Below are 18,287 nucleotides of genomic sequence, written 5' to 3' on the forward strand. Positions count from 1 at the left end.
TAGAAGCACTCTTATTACTCACAGGAAACGTACCTGAATTCATTACTTACATTTAACTTATCAAATCAGTTCTCTAAGCACCTTTTTTCATTCCATAAATATAAATTTTATTCTATTCATGTGATTTATTGATTCATGGACCTCAAGATATACTGAATATACAATAATGCATCTAAATTTCAGAAACAACAGAACTAAGGTCCTGATTGAAGTTGTAACATTTCACCCATGGAATTCTAAACAACTACTTTATAAATTTTATTTTTCATCAATTTTCCCATTATTGTATAGTTTCTTTTGACCAAAAATTTTGTGGGAAAACTCCATATACTGGAGATACACACCCAGAACTATGTGTGAAGATGGAAATCCCCACAGATTTGGGGCACAGGTGAGGCACAGGTTTTGAGGAAAAGGAGAGCTGAGGAAATTCCGTTGCAGGACCTCAATGATGTCCTCAAGGATGTCTCTTTCTTTTCTCCTGCTTTTCCACAGCAAGTTGCAGTTCATTCTTTCTTCATATGTAAGATGCTTCAAATAAATAAAAAAATAGGCAAAGATAAATATAAATGATAAGATATAAATAATAAATAAGAACAATCCAACCAAGTCTAAGATGATAATATTCATATCACCAAACCAGGTGGCACTAGTGGTAGAGAAACTGCCTGTCAATGAAGGAGACACAAGAGACATGGGTTCGATCCTCTGGTAGGGAAGATCTCCTGGGGGAGGGCATAGCAACCCACTCCAGTTTCCTTGCCTAGAGAATCCCATGGACAGGGGAGCCTGGAGGGCTATAGCCCATAGTGTCACAAAGTTATCGGACACAACTGAAGTGACTTAGCACACAGCCCACAAAGCTGCAGGTTAAGAATACAGAGCAAACTAATTAATCATTCATTTCTGATACATTTGTTGCAGACTTTTAGAGTTGGATTTATAATGATTACCCCATTTTCTCCAATGAAACTCAGGTAATTACCAATGCTAACTGATCAACTGATTCATTTATTTATTCAACAGCATATGTGAGCTCTTTTTATGTGCCAGGAATTATGCCAGGTATTTAAAGAGATACATTTATTTTAGTTATAATGGGTTATACACTTAATGATCTAAAATAAAAATAAAACTAACAGGTATATACTGTAAAGTTTTATTCCCACATAGGTTCTCATCTACCATTTTCCCCACACCTCATACCCTATAGGTAGGGTGACCATACACCCTGGCTTTTCTGAAACGTTTCCAGTTTGTGCATTCTGTCTTTATTTAGTTATTAATAGTTTCCCCTTTTACTCTTGAAAATGTTCTGGTTTAAATAATAAACATGAGAGGAAAAAAATCGATAAATTTTAAAACAGAAAATCAATAGAGAAAATCAATGAAACCAAAAGCTAGCTCTTCATAAAAACAGCGAATAAAATTGATAAAATTCTAGCCATACTGACCAAGAAAACAAAGAGAGAAGATAAAAATGACCAGTATTAGGAGTGAAAGACGAACTATCATAAAAGATCACCATAGAGAATAAAAGGATAATAAAGGAAGACTATAAAAACTCTATGCCCATAAATCAACTACTTAGATAAAAGGGTTCAATCATTAAGAGACAAAAACTACTTAAACTCACCAAAAAAAAAAAACACCCACTGCAATGCAAAAAAAACAAAAAAAAAGTAGTTCTATAACTATCAAAGAAACTGAATTCGTAGTTAAAAACTTTTGAAAAGAAAACTCCAGGCCCAGATGTGCCACTGGCAAGTTCTAAAAAACATTTAAGGAAGAAATAATATCAATATTCCAAACAATTGCTTTTAGAAAATATAAGAGAAAACACTTCTCATGCATTTTATGTGCCTGGGATTATCCTAATTTCACAACCAAACACATTATAATACAATAAAAATAAGGCCAGTATCCTCTCACAGACACAAAAATACTCAATAAATGAACTACTACCAAGAAAAAGTGGTACATATATACAATGGAATATTAGCCATAAAAAGAATAAAATAATGCCATTTGCAGCAACATGGATGGATCTAGAGATTATCATACTAAGTGAAGAAAGTCAGACAAAGACAAATATCATATGCTATCATTTACATGTGAAATTTTAAAAAATGATACAAATGAACTTATTTACAAAACAAAAGCAGACTCACAGACTTAGAAAATAACCAAAGGTGAGAGGCATAAATTAGGAGATTGGGATTAACATATGTACACTACTACATATAAAATACATAATCAACAAGGACCTACTCCATACCACAGAGAATTCTATTTGTTATTCTGCAACAACCTATATGGGAAAGTAATATGAGAAAGAATAGGTATATGTATAACTGAATCACTTTGCTATACACCTGAAACTAGCACATTATAAATCAATTATACTCCAAAATAAAATAAAAAATTTTAAATCTATTAGCAAATCTAATCTAGGCGTATATAAAAAGGATAATACGGAATGACCAAGTTGAGCTTATCCTAGGAATTAAAGGTTGATTCAACTTTTGAAAAACCAATGTAATTCACCAGAGTACCAGACTAAAGAAAGAAAAAAATCATGATTATCTCAATAGCATTTGACATAATTAAACATCTCTTCAAAATAAAAAACTCTCAACAAACTAGAAATGGAAGAAAAACTCCTTAACCTGATAAAGGACAACTACAAAAAAACCTGAAACTAATACTGAACATAATGGGAACAAGGCAAAGATAATCTCATTTTACTACCCCTTCTCAACATCACAGTGAACGTCCTAACCATTATAATAAGGTGAGAAAAATAATTTCAGATTTTAAGGGGGGAAGTACTCTATTTGCAGATGACATGATTTTGTATATGGAAAATTCCAAGAAATATGCCCAAAAAAGTCCCTAAAACTACTAAGTGAATTTAGTAAAGTCACAAGAGATCAAAATACAATAATCAATTACATTTCTATAAATTAACTTTGATTTATAATTTTTAAATACAATATTATTTATAATAGCACCAAAAATGAAAACATAGATATAAATATAACATACTATGTATAAGATCTACATGCTGAAAACTATAAAATGCTGATTAAGGAAATGGCAACCCACTCCATTATTCTTGCCTGGAGAATCCCCATGGACAGAGGTGCTTGGCAGGCCACAGTCCACAGGGTCGCAAAGAGTCGGACACAACTGAGCAACTAAGCACAAGCACAAATAAATCAAAGAAGACCTAAATAAGTAGAGAGATATATCATGTTCATGGATTGAATTCACTGAATCATTACATTCACTCACTCATTACACTCAATAATGTTAGTACTAAATTCTCTCCAATTTGATATAAATATTCAGCATATTCCCAGTCAAAATCTTAGCAGAACTTTCTGTAGGTATCAACATGTTGATTTTTAAATTTCTACAGAAATCAAAAGAATTAGAGTAGCCAAAATGTTTGAAAAATTAGAACAAAGTTGAAGGACTACACTTTCTGATTTCAAGAAATACTATAAACCACACTGGTCAAAAACAGTGTAGCACTAGAAAAAAGGATGGATAATCTTTCCAACCACAGTGTTAGAATAAGCAAAACAAAATACCTAAAACCCCAGAATCTATATCTCACATCTTATTTTTTTAAAGGTCTAAATAGATCATAGATCTAAAGGTAAAACATAACATGACACAACTTCTAGAAGAAATAATAAGAAAAAAATCTACCTGATCCAAAGTTAAGCAAGGAATTTTTCTAAATGACACCTAAAGCACAATCCATAACATAAAAAAAAAAAAACTGATTAAGTTGAATTCTATTTAAAGTAAAAATTTTGCTCTGCAAAACACCATTCAGAGAATGAAAAGACAAGCGGCAGACAAGGAGAAAACGTCAAATCACATTTGACGTGTAGCTCAAAAAATATCATCAGGGAAAAAAATCCACTTCATTTTAATTTTTGTTTGTTTGTTTATTTTATTTTTTTGGGGGGAGGCTTCCCAGGTGGTGCTAGTGGTAAAGAATCCACCTGCTACTGCAAGAGACATAAAGAGATGTGAAAAACCCATTCCATTTTAAAAATGGGCAGTAGGTATAAACAGACACATTATTATAAAAGATACATTCATGTCAAATAAGCATATGAAAATATGTTCAACATCCCTAGTCACTGAAGAGATGTGAGTTAAGCCCCAAGATATCACTAAACACCTACTAGAATGGTCAAAGGGGAGAAAAAAATACTGACACTATCAAGTGTGGATAAGGATGAGAAGCAACTGGGAATGCCATACATTGTGGATGTATATGCAAGATGGTGGAGCCATTATGGAAAGCAATTTGGCAGCTCCTCACAAGTGTAAACATAGCTACTATATAATCCAGCAATCCCACTTCTATGTATTTACCCAAGAGAAATAAAAAATTTATTTTTACACAAAAACTTCTATGCAAATATTTAGAGCTGCTTTATTAACAACCCTCCTCCCCGCCAACTGGAAACAATGGAGATGGCCTTCAACCAGTGAATGAATAAGCAAACTGTAATATACACATTCAGTGGAACACTAGTCAGCTACAAAAATTAATTATTGATCCATGCAATAACATGGATAAATCTTAAATGCATTTGCTAAACAAAAGCGGTCAGACCCAAAAGGATATGACTCCATTAATATGACATTTTGAAAAAGAAAATTTATGGATATGGAAAACATGTCAGTGGTTGCCAGAGGCCGGGAGGTGGGGGAAGGGATTGACTATAAAGGAGCAGCATATTAGAATTCTGACGGTGAGGAAATTTCTGTATATAACTCTGGTGGGAGAGAGAAGACTGTCAAAAATCTTTGAACTGTACACCACAAAGAGTACATTTTACCATATGTAAATTAAATAAAATAACATGGATTTGGATAGAACACAATTTGGAATGCAGACTGGGACACATACATCTAACCGTATTACAAACACATCAAATAGCCATCCTGAAGCAGGTGAAGAATGCAGTGACTCTGGAAAGTGGTATTTAGACTCGGTAGTATAAGGCTAAAGGCAAAAAGAACTGTGCCCAAGCAACATGCTCTAACTTTACATATGTTTCTTATCTGGTTTGGATTTTCAATTTTTAAAACTGCTTTACATGTGTACTAGGGTTGAACAAACAAGTAGATAAATTATAGAAAATGAGAGCCAGGTTTTTAACAGTCACAGAAAGAAGTTAAAAGAGGCAAAAATTATAATAAATTGTGGTGCTGGATTTGAGTGGCAATATCACTATGAACTCATGTCCTATTTATATATCCATGCATTCATATACATGTAAAATATACATATGGGCTTCCCTGGTAGTTCAGTGGTAAAGAATGAAGGAGACTCGGGTTCGATCCCTGGGTTGGGAAGATGCCTTGGAAAAGGAAATGGCAACCCACTCCCAGTATTCTTGCCTGGGAAATCCCACGGACAGAGGAGCCTGTCAGACTACAGTCCATGGGGTTGCAAAGGGTCAGACATGACTTAACAACTAAAGAACACCAATATATTACATACAGACACACACACACACACATATATATATACACACAGGTAGATACAGAAATATAGATAGGTATTATTATGCATGGGGTGGTATTTATACATATATTTTCTACTTCTACCTTCGGAGAGGAACTAGAGGCAGTTATAGCCAGCATTCGATTTTAAATACTATTCTTTGATTTAAAAAAAAGAAAGAAATAGGGCTCCTTGCAGAAATGGTTGAATCCAGAGATGAATCAGGAAAATACAAGATGAGCTTGGAAATTTTGCAATGATAGACAGTAGGGAATTGCTTAGGGAAAAAAAAGGAAAGACACAGAAGCTCCATAATGGTCTCTGAATGACCAAAGCTGGAACAATTTCAGCAATAAAAGAATGATTTACTTTAGCTTAGTTTAGTTCAGTCACTCAGTCATGTCTGACTGTTTGCAACACCATGGACTGCCGCAGGCTTCCATGTCCATCACCAACTCCCGGAGCTTGCTCAAACTCATGTCCATCGAGTCGGTGATGCTATCCAACCATCTCATCCTCTGTTGTCCCCTTCTCCTCCTGCCTTCAAACTTTTCCAGCATCAGGGTCTTTTCCAATGAGTTACTTCTTCACATCAGGTGGCCAAAGTATTGGAGTTTCATCTTCAGCATCAGTCCTCAAATGAATATTCGGGATTGATTTCCCTTAGGACTGATGAGTGTGATCTCCTTGCAGTCCAGGGACTCTCAAATGTCTTCTCAACGTCACAGTCTAAAAGCACTTGGCTCACTCAACTCACAATTCTTCGGCACTCAGCCTTCTTTACGGTCCAACTGTCACATCCATACATGACTACTGGAAAAACCATAGCTTTGACTAGATGGATCTTTGTCAGCAAAGTAATATCTCTGCTTTTTCATATGCTGTCTAGGCTGGTCATAGCTTTTCGTCCAAGGAGCAAGCATCTTTTAATTTCATGGCTGCAATCACCATCTGCAGTGATTTTGGAGCCCAAGAAAATAAAGTCTGTCACTGTTTCCATTGTTTCCACATCTATTGCCATGCAGTCATGGGACCGGATGCCATGATCTTAGCTTTTTGAATGTTGAGTTTTAAGCCAGCTTTTTCACTCTCCTCTTTCACTTGCATCAAGAGGCTCTTTAGTTCCTCCTCACTTTCTACCATAAGCGTAGTATCATCTGTGTATAGGAGGTTATTGATACTTCTCCCAGCAATCTTGATTTCCGCTTGTGCTTCATCCAGCCTGGGATTTTGCATGATGTATTCTGCATATAAGTTAAATAAGCAAGGTGACAATATACAGCCTTGATGTACTCCGTTCCCATTTGGAACCAGTCTGTTGTTCCATGTCCAGTTCTAACTGTTGCTTCTTGACTTGCATACAGATTTTTCAGGAGGCAGGTAAGGTGGTCTGGTATTCCCATCTCTTGAAGAATTTTCCACAGTTTGTTGTGATCCACAAAGTCAAAGGTTTTGGTGTAGTCAATAAAGGAGAAGTAGAGATGTTTTTCTGGAACTCTCTTGCTTTTTCGATGATCCAGTGGATATTGGCAATCTGATCTCTGGTTTTGTTGCCTTTTCGAAATCCAGCTTGAACATCTGGAAGTTCATGGTACACATACTATTGAAGCCTGGCTTGGAGAATTTTGAGCATTACTTTGCTAGCGTGTGAGATGAGCGCAACTGTGCGGTAGTTTGAGCATTCTTTGGCATTGTCCTTCTTTGGGCCTGGAATGTAAACTGACCTTTTCCAGTCCTGTGGCTACTGCTGGGTTTTCCAAATTTGCTAGCATATTGAGTGCAGCACTTTCACAGCATCATCTTTTAGGATTTGAAATAGCTCAACTGGAATTCCATCACCTTCACTAGCTTTGTTCATAATGATGCTTCCTAAGGCCCACTTGACTTCGCATTCCAGGATGTCTGGCTCTAGGTGAGTGATCACACCATTGTGGTTATCTGGGTCATGAAGATTTTTTTGTATAGTTCTTCTGTGTATTCTTGCCACCTCTTCTTAGTATCTTCTGCTTCTGTTAGGTCCCTACCGTTTCTGTCCTTTATTGTGCCTATATTTGCATGAAATGTTCCCTTGGTATCTCTAATTTTCTTGAAGAGAGCTCTAGTCTTCTCATTCTATTGTTTCCCTCTATTTCTTTGCATTGATCCCTGAGGAAGGCTTTCTTATCTCTCCTTGCTATTCTTTGGACTGCATTTAGATGCTTATATCTCTCCTTTTCTCCTTTGCTTTTTGCTTCTCTTCTTTTCTCAGCTATTGTAAGACCTCCTCAGACAACCATTTTGCCTTTTTGCACTTCTTTTTCTTGGAGATGGTCTTGATCAATGCCTCCTGTACAATGTCACTAACCTCCATTCATAGTTCTTCAGGCACTCTATCAGATCTAATCCCTTGAATCTATTTGTCACTTCCACTGTATAGTTGTAAGGGATTTGATTAGATCATACCTGAATGGTCTAGTGGTTTTCCCTACTCTTTTCAATTTAAGTCTGAATTTGGCATTATGGAGTTCATGATCTGAGCCACAGTCAGCTCCTGGTCTTGTTTTTGCTGACTGCATAGAGCTTCTCCAACTTTGACTGCAAAGAATATAGTCAGTCTGATTTTGGTATTGACTATCTGGTGATGTCCATGTGTAGGGTCTTATCTTATGTTGTTGGAAGAGGGTGTTTGCTATGACCAGTGTGTTCTCCTAGCAAAATTCTGTTAGCCTTTGCCCTGCTTCATATTGTACTCCAAGCCCAAACTTGCCTGTTACTCCAGGTATCTCTTGACTTCCTACTTTTGCATTCCAGTCCTCTATGACAAAACGGACATCTTTTTTGAGTTTTAGTTCTAGAAGGTCTTGTAGGTCCTCATAGAAACATTCAACTTCAGCTTCTTCACCATTACTGGTTGGGGCATAGACTTGGATTACTATGATTTTGAATGATTTGCCTTGGAAACAAACAGAGATCACTCTGTCATTTTTGAGATTGTACCCAAGTACTGAGTTGGACTATAAAGAAAGCTGAGTGCAGAAGAATTTATGCTTTTGGACTGTGGTGTTAGAGAAGACTCTTGAGAGTCCCTTGGACTGCAAGCAGATCCAGCCAGTCCATCCTAAAGGAGATCAGTCCTGGGTGTTCATTGGAAGGACTGATATTGAAGCTGAAATTCCAATTCTTTGGCCACTTGATGTGAAGAGCTGACTCATTGGAAAGTCCCTGTTGCTGGGAAAGATTGAGGGCAGAAGAAGGGGATGACAGAGGATGAGATGGTTGGATGGCATCACCGACTTGATGGACGTGAGTTTGGGTAGACTCTGGGAGTTGGTGATGGACAGGGAGGCCTGGTGTGCTGCAATTCATGGGGTTGCAAAGAGTTGGACACGACTGAGCGACTGAACTGACTAACTGACTGATTGCTCTTTACAGCATTGAACTTTGCTTCCATTGCAAAGGTATTACAAGTAATCTAGAGACGATTTAAAGTATAGGGAGGATGTGCATAGTTTATATGCAAATATTATCCTATTTAATATAAGGGACGTGAGCATTCTTGGATTTTTATATCCTGGGGGTGGGGGAGTCCTGGGAACAACAACCTATAGATGGGGAGGGATGACTGTATATAAAACATCCAATTCAAACGATACTCAATAGATCATACTGTTATGATTCAATCGGAAAATTTCAGAAATACCTGGCAGCTGGTTTAAGTCAACTTCAAGAACACCCATGTTTCTTCCTTCTGTTGATTATGTCATCCTATTAATACCAAGAGTACTCTTATCTCAGGAAGTGTAAAACAGAGCTCCAGCAACATCCCTATAACCTTGACTTTATTCTTAAGTTGGATCAACAACACAATGTGAAAATCTACTTGACCACACAATTTAGTTGCTAAAGCTAAGCGATAGAGACCTTGTAGGAAGCACTGCTACCCTAAACTGATTCAACTAACCAATTTATATATTCAAATCTGGGCTGATCACCAGTTCATTAAAAAGTCAGAGAATCCTCCACTTTTAATCTCTATGGGTGAGTCGTGTCTGTCTCTTTGCAACCTTATGGGCTGTAGCCCTCCAGGCTCCTCTGTCCATGGGATTCTCCAGGCAACAATACTGAAGTGGGTTGCCATGTCCTCCTCCAGAGGATCTTACCGGCCCAGAGAAGATCTTTTAAGTCTCCTGCACTGGCAGGTGGGTTCTTTACCACTAGCGCCACCTGGGAAGCCCTTTAATCTTTAATAAACCTGAAGCCAATACGTCATCAGAAGGTTTGGACTGACCACAGAAGGTGAAGAACCAGTTAGTGAATTTGCCATTCTCATTCCTCCATAGTACCAGCAACATATGAAAACTTTAATTTTGTGTATGTGTTTCCATTTCTTCGTCCACAGAGTACATTTCCAACTCTAAGGGGAAGTGGTTGCAGATAACTTTGCTGCCATTTGTGTAATTGCAACATTAGATCATTCCCAGGTGAGGAAAAAAGCAGATGGCTCTTTCTGCCCTACAAATAGAATATATAAACAGTCAGGAGAGTGTAGAAGCATTCTGTCTGTAGTAGCATTAAAATTTTATTAATTCATTCACTAAACAAGGATTTACCAAGCTTCTACTGTCTGCGAGGCACTGTGCTCACTGTTGAAAATTTAAAAATCAAAATGAAGAGAACAAAGGTCTTGCCGTTGAGTAACTTACAGCCCAATCCAGGGGAGGTAAGACACACCGACAATTATAATGCTGTGAAATAAATACTTTGGGAGGGAATAGAATGCGTTTACAAAAGAGGTAAATCTTTACATTTGCCTTGAGTTCACCAGAGTGAGGGCATGCCTGGCAGAGCAAGCAGACCCTGCAAGGGCAAAGACATGCCTGTAGGCTTGAATTCAATGTTCCCTTAGGGGATCAGGTGCATATGAGGCTTGTGGATGAGGCTGAAGCTATTAACAGTTTGGGCTTCATACTTTTCAATGGAAAACTACAAGTTTAAGTGGGAGCTATTAAATGTTTTTAAGCAAAAGATTAAGATAATCATGTTACTTTCTCAAAAGATCATTTTTATAATTATATGAAAGATGCTTTGGGAAGAATGATTGTAAACCCAGTTAGAAGGCTATTACAGTACTGTAATGAGAGAGAAAGTGGTCCTCATGGAATCCCTAGGATTTCCATGGAAGAAAAGACATTACTTTTTGAATGAGGTCAACAAGTATGAAAACTATGGAGTTGGCCAAAGATGTTACAAAAAACGCAGATGAACCTTTTGGCTAATCCAGTATTTATCAGTTGAAATCAAGAGGGAAATCAGGAAAAAAATCAATAGGTTTAGGCACTTAGAAAAAAAGTCTTTTAATATAACAAATTCTTAGGTGTCCAGAAACTGGTTCTCTAACAGATGAACTAGTTTACTGAAGACTTCAGATTCTTTTTTCTAACTTTGTAATTACTAAAGTTTTTATATGGTTTGCCAGATGGTAGACAGAGGAAAATAAATTAAAAACACTAAATTTAAACAATTTGGCTCCCTGACTACTGCTTAATATGGAGATTCAAGGAGAAGGTGAAAATTCTCATTACACTGAAATGTGCAGATTATTTGTGTTGTGCATACATATACCGCTTACCTCCACGCATAAATCAGAGGTCACTGCAAGAGAAAACGTAAGAGAAAATGACTCTGTATTGACGCTCTAAAATACTCTCCCGCTTTTCATATTAAAAGTTTTATATGGTCCCTTCACTTGAATAATATATGAGGTGCTCATCTCTTTCACCAGATGGGCTTACAGTTTGATGAATATGTTTTACAGCTGTGGTTTGATGGACATTCATCTCACGCGGGACTCAGCTATCTGACTAAGAACAGAGAGATCAGTTCAGCCAGCCACTCGCTAGGTAAATGAGGACTCATCTCGGATCCGATTGCATTCATTTGAGGGCGAAAGTTATTCTCAGCTGCAACCCCAGGAAGACGAGAATGGATTAATTGCCCTCGCGCTGGTCAAAGGTGTTCTGCCCAGCTACTTAAAGCAAAATCGCATTGCCTTTTCACTTTAGAAGACACCGTTAAGTTTGAATTCCCCACTCCTAAAACAAAACTCAGAAACGACTGCAGTTTTGTTCTCAACGCTCTCTCGTTGAGAAATACCTACTCATCTGTACACAAGGCAAGAAATAAATTACTCTGAAGAGATAAAAGACAAGAGAGCGGATCCCCGGTGTTTTACTCTCTGTCTGGTCATCATGATCAAGGATGAAGAGGGACTTTGTTTTTTTTCTTTAATGGTAAAAATGTTTGAGCTCGGTTTTACCATTTTTTTATACTCATTAAAAAAAAATCTTATTTTCCTATTGTTCAGGAAAACTTGATACTTTCCGTCCTTCTAAAAACATTTTCTTTTCTTGGACTCTGGTCTGCTGTAGGGTGTCAAATGACCCAAAAGCACACGCTCACGGGGAGGAGAAGCTTAATTCTGCAAAGCTGGCGCCGTAGGACCTCCGGGAGGTGAGTGGGCGGAAACTACCTATCCCGGCGTGCCTGGCTCACGAGCACAATGGAGCCCTGTCGTCATCCGGGTCACGGGGCTGTGCGTTCCGTGCGCGCCGCTGGATTCCGGCCTGGATCCCGCCCGGGGCGGAGGGCCCTGTAGGGCCGGGAAAACTGCAATTCCCGGCATGCCCTGCCACGGGTGCGCCTGCGTACGGGAGCTACCGCGCCGGGGAGCGGGTAGGTATAAAGTGGTGTTAGTTCCGTGGAAACCAGCCTGCCTGCTGCCGGACGGAGCCATAGGCGGCAAAGGACTGTGGGGTGAGGCTGCGGGGCCCTGGGAGGTGCAGGGTCCGCGGGGGCGCGTCGGTGGCTCAGATAAGGTCCCCGTTAAGTCTCCCTGCCCCCCTCTCCCCTCGCTGGCGGAGTTTAGTCTCGCCCTCTAGACCTCAGGACCCTGGAGTTTATGGCACTTCTGCTCTGGATTCGGGTGAAAACCGTTTCGCAGCGAGGTTTGCATTGACCTGGCTCCAGCGAGGGAAGGATAGCCACCAGAGGGGGTCTGCAGATAAACCCCGGTACAGCTTTTCTTTACGTGTTAAGTTGGCGTTATAGGTTCCTGGGAAAACCATTTCGACGTTAATTATTTCTTAGTTTTGCCATCTGTTATCTTCCTTCGCTTGCTTGTTAGCATGTAAGTGTCATGAATTTACATTCGTTCATTGCTGTCTCCCCAGCTCTTACTAATTATGTTGGAACAACTTAATTTTTTGCTCAACTATCCCCGTTTGCCACCCTCAATATCCCACGTACTGTCCGGTTCTGGAAACAGAAGTGGTTAAGAATCTGACCTTAGGTGAAGCTCGAGTTAATCAGACTTGAAAGTCTCACAGTCATCTTGGAGCGCCCAGGGCTAGGTCTTTGAATCTTTTCTGTTCTCTTGTTATCCAGTCTCCACGGCTTTAAAAGCCATGGCTATATTGACAGCTTCAAAATGTATATCCCTATTCCACCTTTCTCTACTGACTCCTTATCTACAAGTTCAGTCATGTATTGGGCATCTTTCCTGTTTTAAATTTAACATGTCCAAAACAACTCTTGATCTTTCCCCCCAAACGTGTTCTTCCTAATAGACTTTCATTGTCTCAATTAATGACAACACCCTCCTTCCAGTGCTTCCTTTCCCATCTAATCTATGAGCCAAACTTGTCTTGAAAATATGTCTGGACACTGACCTCTTCTTACTTTTTACTGTTCCGTTGCTAGCACCCTGGTCCTAGCCCTCGGCATCTTCCCTGGATTATTGTAGTTGCTTTCCAGTGGGCCTTCCTACTTCTGTTGTCTTTCTGCCATCTTTCTGTTGTCTTGGCTACCATCTAGGCAGAGTGATCCAGTTAAAAGTTGTTAGATCCCAGCACTTCTCCATTCTAAAACCTCCAAGTGCTCTGAGAATAAAGGCAGATCTTTACAATAGCCTTTAAGGCACTGTGTAACACAATCTCTCTCACCTCATCTCCCAGTCTTCTTTCCTTCACTTTGTCCTCTCCAGTCAAACTGACCTCCTTACTGTTTGCAGACCCATCAGACATTCTGACTTAAGGTCTGCACTATATTCACTTTTTCTGGACTTTTCTGTTCCCAGATATCCACATTCACTCCTGCACCTCCTTCACAGGTCTTTCCTTTAATAACATCTCAGTGAAGCTTTCTTTGACCACTTTGTTTAAAACAGAAGTCTGTACCGCAGCCTCCATCCCATCCTCTTTCCTACTTTTTCATCATTGTACTTACCACAAATGAACAAACTAAATATTTTACTTATTTCTTCAAACAGGAGAGCAAAGAGTTTGTCTCTCTAGACCATTGCTGTATTCCTTGGTGTCAAAACAATTTCTGGTTCATGGTGGGCATTCAGGAAATGTTTGTTGGACATATGAGTTAATGAAGACAATATTACTGACCAAATTATTTTTTAGTGATTGTGATAAGCAGCACTGAGTCCCTGGCCTGTTTTTGGAACCAAGAGCACATACTTGTAGCTATTGCCATGTATAAGAATGGAGCTCATGTCTGCAGAAGCAAATGTTTCCTTTTCAGAATCACCTGATATTTGAATCATAAGTTATTGCTTATGACATTTGTCTTATTCAAGCCATGCTTTCAGTGAGGTAACCTGAGCTTTTTGAAAATACTTTCCCTAAAAATAAGGACAGAACTGTATTAATTTGATAATGACATATTTATGAAAGTGATTGTGAATTAACTTTTTAAAAAATAAAAGCTTATATCTTAGTATTTTTATTATTGTTTCTATCAAACATCAGGACTTAGGATCAAGGCTGCATTCAATGATATTTACTCCTTTCCAGAAATAGCATAGCACAGATATGTTCAAGCTATATAGTCTTGCTATAATATTAGCAATTAAAGTTCTTTTCTTAGAATTTATAGCTTCTATTCCCTTAAGTTAAAGAGTTGAAAGTCTATTATAACTTATTGACTTATAGAATTGCAAGTCTACTGAGTATAAAGTCATAGAGTTCTGACCACTGGCCTCCAAGTGGCCTGTGGATTGTGTGTGAGGGCATGGTATTTCTGTTGCCTTTGCTTGGACCCACCCACCCGATAAGGGAGGACAGGCAGGGGTATGAGTAACTGCAGTGAAAATGAGAGTCTCCCCTGACTCTAAACCTCAGCTCAATAGATTCCCTTGATCTCAAGTCCTTCCTTTACTCTTACTCTAACAGGCTCTTAGGGACTTCTTGGTGGATGTTAAGGCTGTCCTGCTCTTACTACTGGGCCATCATTGGTGCTTTGTTTCTAAGAAATTCTCTTAACCTTAACATTGTTTGTTTCCCCATGCGGGGAGAGGATGGGGAAGAAGAATTTTCGACTAACCCTGAGACCTGTTTGTAATAAATCCTCCAAGGGAAGACTGGCTTGTTTAGTTTTTGAATCAACCTCTTTAATGACCTGAACCTCAGTGATTGACTAAGAGGATATTTTGGGGACAACGCCATGTATTTCACACAAAAACTAGATCCCCTGCACAGCATCAGTTGGTGGCCCAGGCACCTCGATCTCTCCTTCTTTAGGATGAGCTTTCTATAAACCTCCTGTCCCTCAGAGGCTGGGGGCCAAGTTTATTCTTCCTTTTTGTTCGAGCATATTTTTTTCTCTCCAGAAGCCTGAGAAGTTCCAGTATGGTTCAGGTTCAGGTCGGTGTGAGCGATGATGCCAATCAAATTCTTACCTGAATGTATATAGACTTTTATCTTTTCTAAGCAAATGAAGCAACTTGAGTTGTTTTTCATCTTGTTTTTTTGGCTGAATGCATGCACACCCTGTAAAGTAATGTAAACATTTTGTACATACTATGGGTACCTTGGGGAAATAGCAGCAAAACTATGACATTTCAACAGTGACATGAAAAAATTTTAAGTGGAAATCTACATTCTACTAAAAATAGACTGGGAACTTGTACTCTATTTTCTGTATTTTTTCCGAAAATGATCTTTTATATTTCTGTTAGTATTGTTTGTCTGACTTCTTTTAATCAGACAATCCTTTTATTATAACCGGCTCCCTGGGCATAACAAGTGGCCCCCCAAATTGCCCTCCCCTCCCACCTCAGGCACTGCTTGATATTTCCTTTATCTCCTCATTTCTCTACCAACTATTACCTGGGACAACTATGTATCCCAGGAATGCTAGTCTTGCAAGAAACAGAAAAGAATGACGAAGGAAAGTTTATATTTCTCACATAAGCAAAGTTCGGAGGTTACTAGTTTTAAAAGTCAGGTTAATCTGAGCTACTGTGGCCTTTTCTGTGTTCTCAGATGCTGGTGATCCCTGACTCTATTTATATTTAACAGTGAGGCACTGCATGGCTGACTTTTCTGAGAGCCTTCAGAGCTCTGGGCATCACACAGGAGGAAGAAAGGACTGGTGACATCATTTCTGTTCTTTTTATCAGGAAAAAAATATCTTCCCAGAAGCTTCTTGAAAACTGCCTAAAGCCTCACTGGCCAGGATATGTCACATGGATGTGCCATCTATAAGGGAGGGTGGAGATGTGAACTTTTCAACTTCTTTTGGAGAGAGAGGACAAAGGAGCCAGCTGTGTATCAGATCAGTTCAGTCACTCAGTCGTGTCTGACTCTTTGCAACCCCATGAACTGCAGCACGCCAGGCCTCCCTATCCATCACCAACTCCCGGAGTCTACCCAAACCCATGTCCATTAAGTCAGTGATGCCATCCAACCATCTCATCCTCTGTTGTCCCCTTTTCCTCCTGCCCTCAATCTTTCCCAGCATCAGGGTCTTTTCAAATGAGTCAGCTCTTCGCATCAGGTGGCCAAAGTATTGGAGTTTCAGCTTCAACATCAGTCCTTCCAATGAACACCCAGGACTGATCTCCTTTAGGATGGACTGGTTGGATTTCCTTGCAGTCCAAGGGACTCTCAAGAGTCTTCTCCAACACCACAATTCAAAAGCATCAATTCTTCAGTGCTCAGCTTTCTTTATAGTCCAACTCTCACATCCATATACGACTACTGGAAAAACCATAGCCTTGACTAGATGGACCTTTGTTGGCAAAGTAACATCTCTGCTTTTTAATATGCTGTCTAGGTTGGTCATAACTTTCCTTCCAGGGAGTAAGCGTCTTTTAATTTCATGGCTGCAGTCACCATCTGAAGTGATTTTGGAGCCTAAGAAAATAAAGTCATCCACTGTTCCTACCGTTTCCCCATCTATTTGCCATGAAGTGATGGGACCAGATGCCATGATCTTAGTTTTCTGAATGTTGAGCTTTAAGCCAACTTTTTCACTCTCCTCTCTCACATTCATCAAGAGGCTCTTTAGTTCTTCTTCACTTTCTGCCATATGGGTGGTGTCATCTGCATATCTGAGGTTATTGATATTTCTCCCAGCAATCTTGATTCCAGCTTGTGCTTCCTCCAGCCCAGCATTTCTCATGATGTACTCTGCATATAAGTTAAATAAGCAGGGTGACTATTGTACAGCCTTGACATACTCCTTTTCCTCTTTGGAACCAGTCTGTTGGTCCATGTCCAGTTCTAACTGTTGCTTCCTAACCTGCATACAGGTTTCTCAAGAGGCAGGTCAGGTGGTCTGGTATTCCCATCTCCTTCAGAATTTTCCACAGTTTATTGTGATCCCCAGAGTCAAAGGCTTTAGCATAGTCAATAAAGGAGAAGTAGATGTTTTTCTGGAACTCTATTGCTTTTGCGATGATCCAGCGGATGTTGGCAATTTGATCTCTGGTTTCTCTGCCTTTTCTAAATCCATCGTGAACATATTCAAGTTCTCAGTTCATGTACTATTGAAGACTAGCTTGGAGAATTTTGAGCATTACTTTACTAGCCTGTGAGATGAGTGCAATTGTGTGGTAGTTTGAGCATTCTTTGGCATTGCCTTTCTTTGGGATTGGAATGAAAACTGACTTTTCCAGTCCTGTGGCCACTGTTGAGCTTTCCAAATTTGCCTACATATTGAGTGCAGCACTTTCACAGCATCATCTTTCAGGATTTGAAATAGCTCAACTGGAATTCCATCACCTCCACTAGCTTTGTTCGTAATGATGCTTCCTAAGGCCCACTTGACTTCACATTCCAGGATGTTGGGCTCTAGGTGAGTGTGAGTGTTCACACCATTGTGATTATCTGGGTCGTAAAGATCTTTTTTGTACACTTCTGTGTATTCTTGCGACCTCTTAATATCTTCTGCTTCTGTTAGGTCCATACCATTCCTGTCCTTTATTGAGCGCATCTTTGCATGAAATGTTCCCTTGGTATCTCTGATTTTCTTGAAGAGATCTCTTGTCTTTCCCATTCTATTGTTTTCCTCTATTTCTTTTCATTGATCGCTGAGGAAGGCTTTCTTATCTCTCCTTGCTATTCTTTGGAACTCTGCAATCAAATGGGTATATCTTTCCTTTTCTCCTTTGCTTTTTGCTTCTCTTCTTTTCACAGCTATTTGTAAGGCCTCATCAGACAGCCTTTTTGCTTTTTTGCATTTCTTTATCTTGGGGATGGTCTTGATTCCTGTCTCCTGTACAGTGTCACAAACCTCTGTCCATAGTTCATCAGGCACTCTGTCTATCATATCTATTCCCTTAAATCTATTTGTCATTTCCACTGTATAGTCATAAGGGATTTGATTTAGATCATACCTGAATGGTCTAGTGGTTTTACCCACTTTCTTCAATTTAAGTCTGAATTTAGCAATAAAGAGTTCATGATCTGAGCCA

At 39.1% G+C, this 18,287-nt stretch overlaps 2 protein-coding genes across 7 annotated transcripts in view; one reads left to right on the top strand and one right to left on the bottom strand.

Annotated features, from left to right (window-relative positions):
* The window catches only part of HECW2 (HECT, C2 and WW domain containing E3 ubiquitin protein ligase 2), a 468,609-nt gene extending 456,527 nt beyond the window's left edge, over positions 1–12,082 (bottom strand). Inside the window, exons 1-4 of one of the 2 annotated variants that reach the window (XM_081581444.1) lie at positions 11,981–12,038; positions 11,151–11,173; positions 9,810–10,033; positions 345–531 (exon numbers count right to left, since the gene is read on the bottom strand). The gene's annotated coding sequence lies outside the window, so the exon portion shown is untranslated. Of the gene's footprint in view, positions 1–344; positions 532–9,809; positions 10,034–11,150 lie in introns of both variants that reach the window. The other variant, XM_081581446.1, reaches the window with a different exon arrangement.
* Positions 12,083–12,134: 52 nt separating this feature from the next.
* The window catches only part of CCDC150 (coiled-coil domain containing 150), a 94,892-nt gene continuing 88,739 nt past the window's right edge, over positions 12,135–18,287 (top strand). For 2 of the 5 annotated variants that reach the window (XM_081581455.1, XM_081581458.1), the window contains exon 1: positions 12,135–12,334. The gene's annotated coding sequence lies outside the window, so the exon portion shown is untranslated. Of the gene's footprint in view, positions 12,592–18,287 lie in introns of all 5 variants that reach the window. The other 3 variants (XM_081581454.1, XM_081581457.1, XM_081581456.1) reach the window with 2 other exon arrangements.

Source organism: Giraffa tippelskirchi, chromosome 3 (assembly GCF_054371585.1).
Source record: "Giraffa tippelskirchi isolate mGirTip1 chromosome 3, T2T-mGirTip1v1.2.pri, whole genome shotgun sequence".
Lineage (NCBI taxonomy): Eukaryota > Metazoa > Chordata > Mammalia > Artiodactyla > Giraffidae > Giraffa > Giraffa tippelskirchi.